The sequence below is a fragment of the Dipodomys spectabilis genome, unplaced genomic scaffold (genome assembly GCF_019054845.1).
Source record: "Dipodomys spectabilis isolate Male_0828 unplaced genomic scaffold, ASM1905484v1 ptg000001l, whole genome shotgun sequence".
Taxonomy (NCBI): Eukaryota; Metazoa; Chordata; class Mammalia; order Rodentia; family Heteromyidae; genus Dipodomys; species Dipodomys spectabilis.
This window is the reverse complement of record NW_024870678.1, coordinates 29,790,955-29,804,908: the sequence shown is the minus strand read 5'-3', so window position 1 is coordinate 29,804,908 and position 13,954 is coordinate 29,790,955.

The following is a 13,954-nucleotide window of genomic DNA, read 5'->3' as shown; positions in this document are numbered from 1 at the left end:
ATTTACTGAAATTTCCCCTTCTCATTTAGATTTGTCCAGAAGAGGAACTTGTGCAAGACCAAAATCATGTAAGTGAAGCAGTGGCCGTTTGGCTGGAACGTATCATTGTCTTATGTGGTGTAAGCTAAGTCCCAGTGAGTCCTCTCACTGTAGTATACACCACATGTTCACTTGATGTGGCAGCTGCATAGAGGCCAAGCCTTCCATAGACCTCTCCATGAACTTCCTCCTTTTGTCATACTGTAGTGGCTGAGGAGTTTAACTTGTCCATTTGTTTCATTCCTGTCCATTTTCTTACTTTCTTCCAACAGTTCTTTCACATAATAAATCGATTCCCTTTTTCCTTTAAGAACTAATTATTCTAATGGCTCTCCTTGAGGCTCTACTTCCCTTATTAAACCTTGATTGGAGTTGTTATTGGCTACTATCTGTTTTATCTAGGTCCTCAAACTTGAATCTGATGCCATCATTGATATGAAAGTTTGGAAGGTGTCATTCTAGACTGAGAGCAATTATGTTTTTCATATGAGAATAACGTAAACAATTTGTCTTCAAAGAGGATATTTCACAAAGTCCTGTAATACCTTCTATCCCTATCAAAATGTTCCTTCTCAACATCTCTTAAGTATGTCCTTGGCCAGGTGATTCTCGTTGGCTACGGAGATATTAGCAAACCAGACCCAGGGAAAGATTTGAAAAGAAAAAGTGAATTGGACTTTTCCTTTTCTTGTTCCTTTTGTAATGTAGCTACTCTGTGGATAAATCCTTTTAGATTCTGAAATTCACAAAGCCAAGTCATGCTCAATACTTAATACCCTAATGAACAACAGACAACCATTAGACAGCCAAATTAGACAGTTAGACCATCTGGCTGTAATGAGCTGGTCAGTGTTAGTTTATGACACTAGATTATTTAATGACTTGTGAACACTAAGCAATGCAAATCCAAATATTGGAGTAGATACCAAACAACTACCCACTCCTAGTCCCTGGTGATGGAACAATCACCCTGGAAATCTGGTAATTGATTATAAAGTTAAACACAGCTTATCTTCCTAAGATTCAGCCACCCACATCCACATTCTTTCATATTAATGCACCTAAGAGAAATCATCACGTTTACACAAAGATTCATGCACAAAAAATGTCCACCATGTTTTTATTCATGATAACCCAAATATCATAAATAACCCAAATATCTAGCAACAGAATAAAATTGATAATGTATTAAGTAACATCATTTAAGAACAAAAGGTGTAAGAACAAAATAGACAAGTCATGAAAACATTCAACGGAGTTAATAACAGTATGATGGTGCTTACTATGCATATTATTCAAAATTCTTCCAAGAAAGGGAGCCAATGGAATAGATAGGTGATAGGTAGATAGATGACAGATAGGTAGATGATAGACAGACAGACAGATGCATAAATGATGTACACATTTATCATGGGAAATTTCTCATGCAATTATGGAGGCACAGAAGTCTCATGATCTGTCATGTTATTTGCAAACTGAAGAACAGGACAGATGGGCGAATTCAGAATGTGGTAGCCTGAGAACTGGTGTGGAGGTTGGGCATACTGAAATATTGTCTAAGAGTCCAAAACCTTCTTAACCAGGAGCTCCAGTATTTGAGGGCAGAAGATGAAAGTTTCAATTAAGAAAGAAAAGGGAACAGAATTCACCATTTTCTACCCTTTCCCCCTCCATGAATTGGGGAAGGCCATTGCACTGTGCAATGAATGGTAACTACTTCTGGTAGACTTCCTGAAGACACATGTAGAAATCTCGGTTCAAAGCCAGCCCAGGCAGGAAAGACCGCGAGACTCCTATCTCCAATAAAACACCAGAAAACCAGAAGTGGCGCTGTAGCTCAAGTGGTAGAGTGCTTGCCTTGAGCTGAAGAGCTGAAAGACCGTGCCCAGGCCCAGAGTTCAAGCCCCATGACCAACAACAACAAAAAAAAGAAATAAGGCTTCACCTTGCATTTGAAGATGGCACATACAATTAATTAGTGCATTGTAGAATCACATTTTTCCTGGAAGAAATATAGGGAAAGAGAAACTAGCAAATAATGGATGTAAATAGGTGTGTGTGTGTGTGTGTGTTTGTGTGTGTGTGTGTGTGTGATATTTAAAAGATAAACTATGAAATCTAAGCTGAGTATGGAGAGGTATTCAAAAATTACACCATAAAACAGAACTTCACTGAAATTACAAACTCTCAAAAACAGTCTTTTTTAACTTCCTTTTTTTTTTTTTTTTTTTGCCAAACTGACCAACAGCAAGTTGGAAGAGAATATATATATATATATATATATACATATATATATATATATATGTGTGTGTGTGTGTATGTATATATATATATATATATTCATTGGATGTGCTGAAATGAATTAGAAAGATTCAAGATTATTTTCAATGCTGAAAAATTTCACCTCCATTAATTTATTTTTGTCAATAGATAAAGCTATGCATTTCACAAAATTTGTTTGGGGGGAATATTTTCTGTCTTTCATTTCTTAACATCTATCTCCATGATATAGCAATTTCATGATTAATGATGCCATGATAATAATCCAACAGTGAGAAAATTCATATTCAATGTTTTTTTAAATAGAGATGGTTGACATGTTTCTGTAGGATATAACTTTAGCACAAATTTAGCTGCCATGTTTGTTCTTTTGTGAAAAGCTTTTTCTTCCCATTTACTTATCTTAAATTGAAGTTAGAACTGCCAGAAAAAATCTTAAGATTATAAAACAAGATCTCTCTATCACTGGGTCATATTTTCCTCTCCACTCATCAGTTCCATCCCACACAGAGCATTAAATGTGAACCTGAATGACCTTTTTTCATTGTTTATTCCCAATTTCTAGCTTCTGTATGGTAAAATTATAACTGAGTGGGAAGCATTTTCTGTTCAGTTCAAGAATCTGTTGAAGTCATTCAAGTAACTTGCCCATAGCAACAGAAAGAAGCCACATGCAATACTTTCAATTTAACACTTAGCTCTGCAAATTGCACAAGAAGGACTTCCATTTTCCTTCTCCTACTGATGGGTGGTTCAATCTACTTCTATATAAACAAACCTCATACATAAAAGCATAAATTATAACATAAATTTGGGATCTTGTATCTTCCCTTTCCCTAATACTTCTTTTTGAAGGATAGTTTTGTCAGGTAGAGAATTGAACATTGTTTCTGTTTCTGCTTGCCATTTTGAATATACCCTTCTACTTCTTTCATGGATTCTAATGAGAAATACCTGTTGATCTCACTGAAGTGATGCTAGGTGAGCCTCTGTGATGGACACTTCCCTTCTGGTCCTCTCTGCTTCTTGGTAATAGAGTGTGAGTATGACTTGCCTAGGGATGGATTTCTATGAGTTTATTGTGCCTGGAATTCATTCAGCTTCACAATGAATAGACCAATATTTTTAAATCAAACTTAGTATGTTTGGGGGGTATTGTTTCCTTGCATATAATCTTTCTAGCCACATCTCTCTTTTTCTGCATCCTGAGGTTGATATACATTATGCTGACCTAGTTTTCTTCACTCTTTCTTTGCTAATATTTTTCAGATTCAGTAATTTCAATAGCCAAGTTCTCTGACTTGGTCCTTTGCTTTCCCAAATCTGCTTTTAGTGCCTCTAAAGATTTTTTCATTTTAGTTTTAATAGAAGAATTTCTATTTAGTTCTTTTTAATAACTTCTGTTTTTTTCAATCTGTAGTCTCTGTTTTGCAAGTCATTTATTTCCTTTACCTTTTTTTACATCGGTTTTTTTAAAAAGTTACTTTATTATGAAGATGCTGTACAGAGGGATTACAGTTACACGAGTGAGGCAATGAGTGCATTACTTGTGGATCATTGTTACCCCTTCCCTTGTTGTTGTTCCAGTACCCTTTCCCTACCCCACCTCCCACACTCCTCCCCACTCCACCCTACCCGGCTGCCTGAAGTTGTGAAGTTCATTTCCAATATACTGTCCTGTGGGTATCATTGCTGCCATGGGTCGTCCTGTGTCCTTGTTTCAGTGTTTTGTTACTCCCCTTTTCCTCCCCAGTTTAGACAAATGTATATATAAGATGCAGGGTCCCAAATTGAGTACAGTTACAACAGGGGAGATGCCACAGGGGGAAGAACATACAAAGGAAACAAACAAAAAAGAAATCACATAGTACATTTAAAACAATTAATGTAACACATCACATCAACAAGAGCAAGGAAAAGAACCACATGATTATCTCAATGGACACAGAAAAAGCATTTGACAAGATCCAACACTTCTTTATGATGAAAGCTCTGGAGAAGCTAGGAATCCAGGAAACATTCCTCAAAATAATAAAGGCTGTGTATGACAAACCTAAAGCCAGCATTATACTTAATAGCAAAAAGCTAAAGCCATTTCCTCTAAACTTAGGCACAAGACAATGATGTCCACTCTCTCCACTTCATTTCAATGTAGTATGAAAATGCCTAGTTAGAGCAATAAGACAAGATGCAAACATAAAGGGGATCCAACTAGGGAAAGATGAAGTAAGACTCTCCCTCTTTGCAGATGACATGATCTTGTATTTAAAGACCCCTATGGACTCCACTCCCAAGTTACTCAAGCTGATCCGAAACTTTGACTAAGTAGCAGGGTATAAAGTTAACCCTATATCATTTTATATTGGCTCTTTGGATATAGCTAAAATAACTGACTTGATTTTGTCTAGAAAATTCAATATCTGAATTTCCTAAATTAGTCTCTTTTTTGGCATTCTTTGTAATTTATTGTTGTTGTTAAAACTGGACACCTGGAATATTATACTGAAAATAAGTTCTTTTCCACCCAGAGATTTTGTTCATGTATTTTTGTTTGTTTGTTTGCTGGCTTATAGTTATTTACATTTGTTCAGCAACATTTCTTAGCTAATTTTATGCCCAGGTATGTTATATTATGTAAAACAAATGAAATACAGGTTGAGTGTTTCTTACCCAATCTTCATGAGACCAATAATATCACAGATGTTGGAGTTTCTCAGATTTGAGAATATTTTCATAGACTAAGCATCCTACTAGAAATTCCAAGAACCCTATATTATCTAAAATCTGAGACATTTTTGAGAGCTTATACTTCAAAAAAAAGTTTTAGATTTTGGAGAATTTTGTATTTTGAATAAAATTTTGAAGTATTTTACAGTCTCGGTCAACCCAATATCTGTCTTATTAGCTGCATGATCAGATAATAATTGGCTAAAGATTTCCTTAAATACCTGGAGCTGCAAAATCTTTTGATCACCTAAGAAGTATGGCTTCTATGCCAAACCGTAGCAAGTTACAACTCTACCTTAGCCATATGTTTTTCTATTTCTATGAAATCTTAAGAGTTAGAGTGTGAGCTTGGGGCCTTCCCAGGTAGATCTCTTGTGCTCATAGACACATCTAGGGAACAGCTTTCTAAGACCACAATCAACTTTTTCTGTTTTCAAAGCTGTAGACATTTCAGTCCCCAAGCTTCTTGTCATTAATTTTAGGTTACCTTTTGTCCTATTGTTATTGGCAACTGCAGGCAGAAGAAGCTTTTACCTGTCCATAATTTAGACAAATACTTTGTTAAATAGTAGTTTTAGCACTAAGCAAGTTTGGAGTCAGGTGAAATGTCAAAACAATAGTTTGCTATGTATCTTCTGGTACTGTGCGTCAAGGTTATTATTTTCAAAGCTATATTTGAGCTGGAACAGAGTGTAAAACTTGGATAAATTGAAATGGCGCAAAGCTCTGGGTTCTCGCTGAGATCTAGATATTATTCTTGAGTAAATGCTTCCTGGCTTGCTGCACGTCTTTGGTTAATATCCATAGTTCCAAAAGGAAATTCTCAGTTTTCCATTGCTTTTATGGAGGGCTATGACATCAGAATTCTTTATCAGCTTTTGCTGGTACCTCTTTAATGTGGGTATGTACTATTTCACAAATGGCCATGAGTTTATCCTGGGCCTCATTAGGTTTTCACTAGCATTTGTTAAAATTTGTTAGATGAATCTCTCTTGACCTATTCACAACTCCCTTTGTTCCAGTGATGACACCCCTTGTACTGTAGGATAGAGACTGCACCACGATTATGGGTCAAAAGACCTTGCTTCTCATCTCCTGGCCCCTGTACTGGCCTCTACATTAAGACTCTGTTTTTTTCTACTCTAGGGTCTTGCTCTCTCAGCCTGATTCTGCATATGAAGTGTTGTCTGCAATATCATTTATTTCCTTCTCCTCTTCTGCTCACATTTATGTGGTATCTACTGCAACAACCTTGACACGCAAGCACACAGGTACACACACACACACACACACACACACACACACACACACACACACACACACACACACACAGCACAGCACAAGCACTTGCATGTTTAGGTACTATTCTTGACTATCCCAAAAGGCTCCTATATTTATCATGTACTTATTCCACAGATGTTTTATAAGAGTCAAGTATGCTTACATGTAGAAACTAAGTACATAAAGAACTACATAAATGTTCATTATGATATTCATCATCACACCTAGCATTCATGGCTAGCCCGATTCTCTTTTTTTTTTAAATTTTTTATTTTTGTCGATTGAGGGACCTGAACTATGGGTCTGGGTGCTGTCCCTCAGCTCTTCAGCTCAAGGCTAGTGTTCTATCACTTTGAGCCACAGCTCCCCTTCCAACTTTTTCTGCTTATGTGGTGCTGAGGAATGGAACCCACGGCCTCATGCATGCAAGGCAAGTGCTCTACCACTGAGCCACCTTCCCAGCCCCTCTGGGCTGATTCTCTACCCACAGTGGACAGTGAGTAGCCTGTTGCTACTTTCAGTGTCAAGCACCAAACTAGATACATGTTGTTCACTCATTTTAAGACTTTTATTTTCATTGTTAAATAATTTAAAATGCACACTTGATGAAGTGCTACAGTTGTTATTGGTCATATAGAAGGTTTGACACAGTGGTCATTGCTTGGATGTAAAAGCCCTTGGTCATTGAATTTCATGGATCTACCAAGTACACTGAAGTTGAACTGTTACTTAGCCTCTTTTCAGAAGCATTATAGCACAATTTGTTTTGAAATGAAAAGTTACTCTGTTTCAATCTGGGCATAAAATGATGCTACTGAAGGAAATATGTTACTTAAAGAAAGAGTACATTGTGTACAAAAGTGTATTGTCAAATGAACAACTCAAATGTCTTATTATATTTAAGAAAGCAAGATGCCTTATTAGATCTTAGAAAAGAAGACATCTAAGAGGATTCTTTTGTAACTGGAGCCCCGAGAACTGAGGAACCAGAAGTCAAAACCCTGAAGCGTCAGGGTCATCGCTTTTGGTATTATCATTAAGGTATCACAATCAATTTATCAAAAACATCTTATTTCTCTAAGTTTTTATTTAACTAGCATTTGAAAGAGGATAAAATGGCATAAATAAAGCATATATTATGGTATAATTTGAAAATTACATCTTTTTTAGAGAAATATGAAATAATGACATATTTTACAATACCACACACCTGAAAAGACTATAATAGTTACTCCAAGAACACTTGTTGGATTACGGAATGAGCAAGTTCAAACGTATTTTACATTTGAATTAATTTTATTTATGTAAAATTTACATAAATAGTGATAGGGAGCCAACCTATCTTTTTCTAAATGGCTGCTCAGTTTTCTCAATACATTTTACAATAATCAATGTTGTTTTGCTGATTTAAATTGACATTTCATCATATACTACTTTCAGATTTATTTAGTTGGCATCTTAAGGGTCTTATGCTGATACCAAACTTATTTAATTTTAGAGACATGGAGAATAGTTTTTCAACAGGATGTTGAATAATCCAAGTCATAATTATTACAGAAAGTATTTTTGGTACAATTTTTCTTTGGAGTCCTGGGAATAGACGTCACAGTTTCTTGCATGTTAAGCAGGTACTCTACCATGCCCTTTCTACACTGGTAACTTTTAAGATAAAGTTTCTCTTTATGACTAGCCCATCCCTGGCTACCATTCTCTACTTACTCTTCTTCAATCCACTGGAGGGAACCAAAATGTGTCAAGCACTAAACAAATGGTTGAGATGTGGTTAAGAACTTCTTTTTGTCAAGACTGTCTTCAAACCATGACCCTCTGGTCTCTGTCTCCCAACTAGCCAGTATTACAGAATTGTGCCACCTCATCTCATTTGAATTTAACAATTTTAATTGTGACACTTTTATTTTTAGAAATTTCTTAGTAGCAAAATTTCAGAAATTTAACCCCATAAGGCAGAGGAAGAGTTTCTCAGTATCCCCAGCACCTAGACGGTTCCCATCCACTGTACCACAATGGATATTCACATTGGGTGATTCGATGTAAGAGTTTAGTTACTATTTTCTTAATTTGGATAGCTGTTTCTAAATAGGTGTTTGATGATGATGATTGATGATGATGATGATGCTCTTATTACTTTTAACTAAAATCTACAATATACGTTTAGTTTTGGGACAATTTCTCAATTTGAAGACTTGATTTGTCTTTATCTTTCATGATATTGTATGCAGCAATGAAACTTGGCATCCCATTGGAAGAAGATGCTTTCAGATTACTTTCATATGTAGAGATAGATTGCTCATCTTAACCAAATGTTTATTTCTAATATTCTCTTCTATTCCTATTTCCCATCCTCAGTTGAGAAAGTGTCTCCTGAAAGTGTGGATGGAGCAGTAGGAGAATGCGTTGTCTTTGATGAGATGATAAAATGACTCAGCATCCATCTGCATTTCAGTATGGTGGTTCTTCATCAGTATCAAGTGCCTTCCCTAAGTGCAATACATCAAATGACAAGGTAGCAAATACTGTATAAGAAACTCACCCTTCTGGGCGTGCTCAGTCACTTTACCAGCAGACTCAGCCAACCAACTAGGTCTTCAGCAATAACTGTTCCTTGGTAACAGGATTTAGAGTATGTAACCATTACAGATTATTTTTGCAGTTTTCATTCAGATTTCCCATTCACATGCAATGTTTTCTATTCTACCTTTGTTTGATAGCCCTTAAAGTGTCAGTTCTAAAATCTCTTTGATATAGTATGATTTGTCATTAATAATTACTTTTGAAGCATAAAAACAGTGTCAACAAAATGCTTGCTTTTCACAGTCACCAACATACTTGTTTTGTTGACATTGACAATTCCATGTCACTTTCTTACCATTTTCCATTACCTGCACTCACTTCACTGTGTTGATTTCTGAGTGAGACCAGAAATCTCTTTGCTATTAAATAAAACAGAAACTATATTGAATTTGTTATTAGTGTGTCATGCTGTCAAACTAATGATTCCTACATGTCCAAATGCCTGAAATACATGACTCAGAATGGTAGTTAATATCACAAACATTATGAAATATTTTTTCACAGTGCAATGTAATTTAGGAAAATTTTTTTCCGCAATTTCTTCTAAAGGAATTGTTGCTATAGTTCTTATCTGGAGAAAATCTTAAGTAATTCTCTTCTTCCAATACTAGAAATGGTTGATTACTCATAGTAATATTTCCAAATTGCTCTTTAAACTCCTACTTTCCAAGACTCAAAACCAGATAATTGCCTTGTTAGAATGTTCTGGCCACGTTTTTGTTTTACAGTTTGATTACTAGAAAAGAATGTGTTTTGAATACACACACACACACACACACACACACACACACACATACACACACATACACACACATATATATATTCCAGTCTTGGGACTTGAACTCAGGGCCTAGGCACTGTCCCTGAGTTTCTTTGTGCTCAACGCTAGCACTCTATCACTTGAGCCACAGCATGACTTCTGCCTTTTCTGTAATATGTGGTATTAAGGAATCAAGCCCAGGGCTTCATGCATGCTAGACAAGCACTCTATCACTAAGCCACATTCCCAGCCTTAAAACTGATTTTTTTCCTTGCTACTATTTAGTTTCTGTATTATGCTTGGCTTAAAGATTATTCACAGACGATGTTTCATATGATTCTGGAATTTCTGTAACCCTGATTCCACAAGAAGCAAAATAAACAGAGGCACAAGGTCCTAAGTTCAAATCCTACTTCTAACAGCAACAACAAAAATCTGTTCTTACAATAATTATGTGATTTGATACAACAGAAGCTAATTGGAAGAGAAGCTAATTGGAAACCATAATTATCTTTAATTGTTAAGTAATCTAAGTTTTGTTAATAATCAATAATTCCTTCCAGAAAATACAGCTAGTTAGAAATTACTGATGAAACTAACTGAGCCTTCATATATTTCTTACCTGGTATTTTCTATAATAGTCACTTAATCTTTCAACTACAGCTCAATGCTCTTTTAAAAGAATAAACGTATTGAGTTCCAATCGCATCTCATTTATAGTGGATCCCCACAATATCATTATATCCCCAGCTATTGACTAGTTCTACCTAAAATATTACATTCTGACTATATTCCTACTTTGGAGGTAAAGAAAGGTAGCTAGATCACTGTTTAAGACCAACCTAGACAAAACCTAGTGAGATTCTAGCTGAAAAACAAGACAGGTGTAATGTGCTATGTGCCTATATTCCCAGCTCCTTGGAAAAAAGAATTAGGAGGATTGTGGTCAGAGACTGGCTTGAGCAAAAGCAAGAAATTTTATCTGAAAAGTAAAGTACAGGTGAAAGACATAAGGGCAATGCTCCAGTGGTAGAGCACTGGCCTAGGGAGAGTGAGACCATGAGTTCAATGCTCATATCTCATCAGTATCACAAATCATCATCATCATGATCATCATCAGGAATAACTGTTTATTGGTTGCAAGTTGAAATGCATTGTTGTCATAGTATTTTTTCAGCAGTAATAGACAAATCATAGTATCTGCTTTTTGTTTGTTTTCGTGGTAAATTTCATGATTAGCTTTCCAAATAATTTTAATGTGATGACTTTGGGCGTCTCACATTGATCTTTATTGTTCTGTTGGTCTCCTTTGCTAGCTGTGTATGTGCGTAAATATTTGCTCTATATTTTGGCACTGAAAATATCAGTTACTTTAAATTTCATTCTTATTCTAGACCTTGAGAACATTTTTTTTCATGGTAATGCTTTTGTTTTTCGGGAGGCAGTAGGTAAGAATTTTTTTCCCACTGTGTGCAATTCATGTGAATTCTCACAGGTAGCCCCATTTTTTTTCCTGAGTGTACAAGTCCAATGATCTCCTAAGAATCCAGCTTGCCACTTGTTTCTAAAGTGGCAAAAATCAGACATTTTTTCTTTTCAAGGCAACTTAAGGAATCTGTGCTTCCCTTTTAATTGATTTGTACAAGGCTGAGAAAAGTTTTCAATTAGAATTATTTTCTTGTGTAAATGTGATGATTATTTCATTATCAAAAATTTCAGGTGTCTTTATCTTATCCTCTCCCTTCAAAAACATTCATGATAATTACTACGTTTCCTGATGAACAAAACTGTTTTTAGAATTTAATTGATTCTGTCATTGACCTTCTAAAATGTTAAGTGGTACACAAAATTGCTCATGTTTACTATGGACATTTTGATGAGTTTAGACGTTTGTGTGCAGCTGTGACACAACTAACCCCATCAGAGTATTGACTGTATCCATCAACTGTTTTGCTTCTTCTGTGTCAAGAACACTTCACCTCAGAGCTGTCATTTTAACATACTTCAAAGTGCAGATGGGACACTGGTGGCTCACACCTGTAATCCTAGCTACTCAGGAAGCTGAGAACTGAGGATTGTAGTTCAAAGCCAGCCTTGGTAAGAAAGTACATGAGACTTTTATCTCCAATTAACCACCAGAAAACTGGAAGTAAAGCTGTAGCTCAAAGAAGTAGAGTATTCTAGCTTCCAGCAAAAAAAAAAAAACCTTCAGGGACAGTGCTCAGGCCCTGAGTTCAAGACCCAGATCTGACAAAAACAAAACCAAAGTACAAATTACAGTAGTTGTTACAGAATTATCTGTAACAGCAGATCTTTATAGGGTACAAGTCTTGCATAACAAACATTGACTGCTTTTTGTGAAACCGTTCCTCCTCCTTCCCTTTTGCTGTAGCCTCTGGTGGTCAGTATTCAATTTTCTTCTGTGAGATAGCTTGTTTTAGATGCCTCATATAAGTGTAATCATATAGTGTTTATGCGTATTTTCAGGTTTTTACTCACTGTCAAAATATCTGCTTTACTTTCTGTTAGTGGTATTTTGAAGTTTTCAGAGAATGAATATTTGACTTCTGGTTAATTTGTGTTTAGGAATTTTATTCCTTTTGTGGTATCAGAAATGAGATTGATAATATTGTTTCCTTTTACAGATAATTCTTTGCTAATGTCTGAAAATTCCATGCCTCCATCAGAAAGAATGACACCACCCCATTTGTTAGGAAATGGAAAGACTTGGAAAACATTATGTTAAGTGATGTAAGCCAGACCCAAAGAAACATAGGTCCCATGGTTTCCCTTATTTGCAATAACTAATATATGTTTGGGATAATCTTACCAGACAAGCAGAGAAGGTCAAAAGCTATGTACATATGACCATATAATATGATGCTAAGCGAAATGAACCCAAGATATGATCACAGGAGGATTTTTCTTTGTCCCCATTGTTTTAAATATACTATGTGATTTCTTTGTTTCTTTTGTATGTTTCTCCCCATGGTATAACCCCTGTTTTCACTGTATTTGATTCTGGTGCCCTGGATCTTGTATATACATTTTTCTAATTTGGGGAGAGGAAGGGAAATAACAAAATGCTGAAACAAGGATACAGGTTGATCCATTGTAACAATGAGATGTACAAGACACTATGTTGAAAACAAACTTTACAACTTGGTGCGGGGGAGGGAGGAGTTGGGAAGTGGGGAAGGACAGGATAGTAGGGGAAAAACAAAGGAGGGGGTAACAATACTCCATAGGAAATGCACTCATTACCTTACTCATGTAACTGTAACCCTTCTGTATAGTATCTTTACAATAAAAACATTTTTAAAAATGCAACTGGCTTTTAGTGGATTTTTTTCTGCAACTGTGCTAAATTAGTTTGTTTTGATGAAATATTTCTGTGTATTAGGTTTCCCATAGATAACTGCACATCTTCAGTAGTCACAGACATTGGTACTTCTTCTCTTCCAATTTGAATGGTCATTTCCCTTCTCCTCCCCTTTTCTGCTCCCCTCCCCTCTCTCCTGCCCCCCTCCACTCTTTCCTGCCCTTTTCCCTTCCCCTCTCTTGTCCACTGCCCTCCTCTCCTCCCCTCCTCTCCTCTCTTTCCCCTCCCTTTCCCCTCCCTTCCCTTGCCCCCTTCCTCTCCCCTCCTCCTCCTCCTCTCTTCTCTCATCTTCATCTCTTTTTGTTGTATGGCAGTTTCTTAACTGTATTGGATTATCCTTGGTGTTTCCAATCTAATGTCTGCACGTTCCATTTACCATATCTGTGTCTTCACGTGGATGCCTCTAAGACATTGGTCATATGGTTCCTTGTTTCCTGGGCCTCTTTGTATAGATTCTGATCTTGTAAAGTTGATAGCTAACAACAATGACAATCATCTTACATCAAAATGTCTGCAAGAAATTATCTCATTCTATTAAATAGCACAATAATTTTGAATTTTGTTCCTCATCTTAACTTCAAGGTAGTGCTTAAACATTACATGTCTAATATAAAGTGTTTTATATATATACCTATATATAGTTATATATGTTCTATATTTCAAATAATAAATTCCCTTGTTTACATATGACTTCTAAAGCAAATGTTAGAACAGACTTAACCAGCCATGGGATAGTGGATATTTTATCTAAAACATTTATTTGGCTATAAATAAACGTTGCATTTAAGGACATAGTGGGAATTGGCAAGCATTTCTTCAGTAATGAAAGCAGACTAAGTGATAGAGAAGTTCAGAGGTAACTCCATTTGACAGGCCTTGTTCCTTTTTCCTCT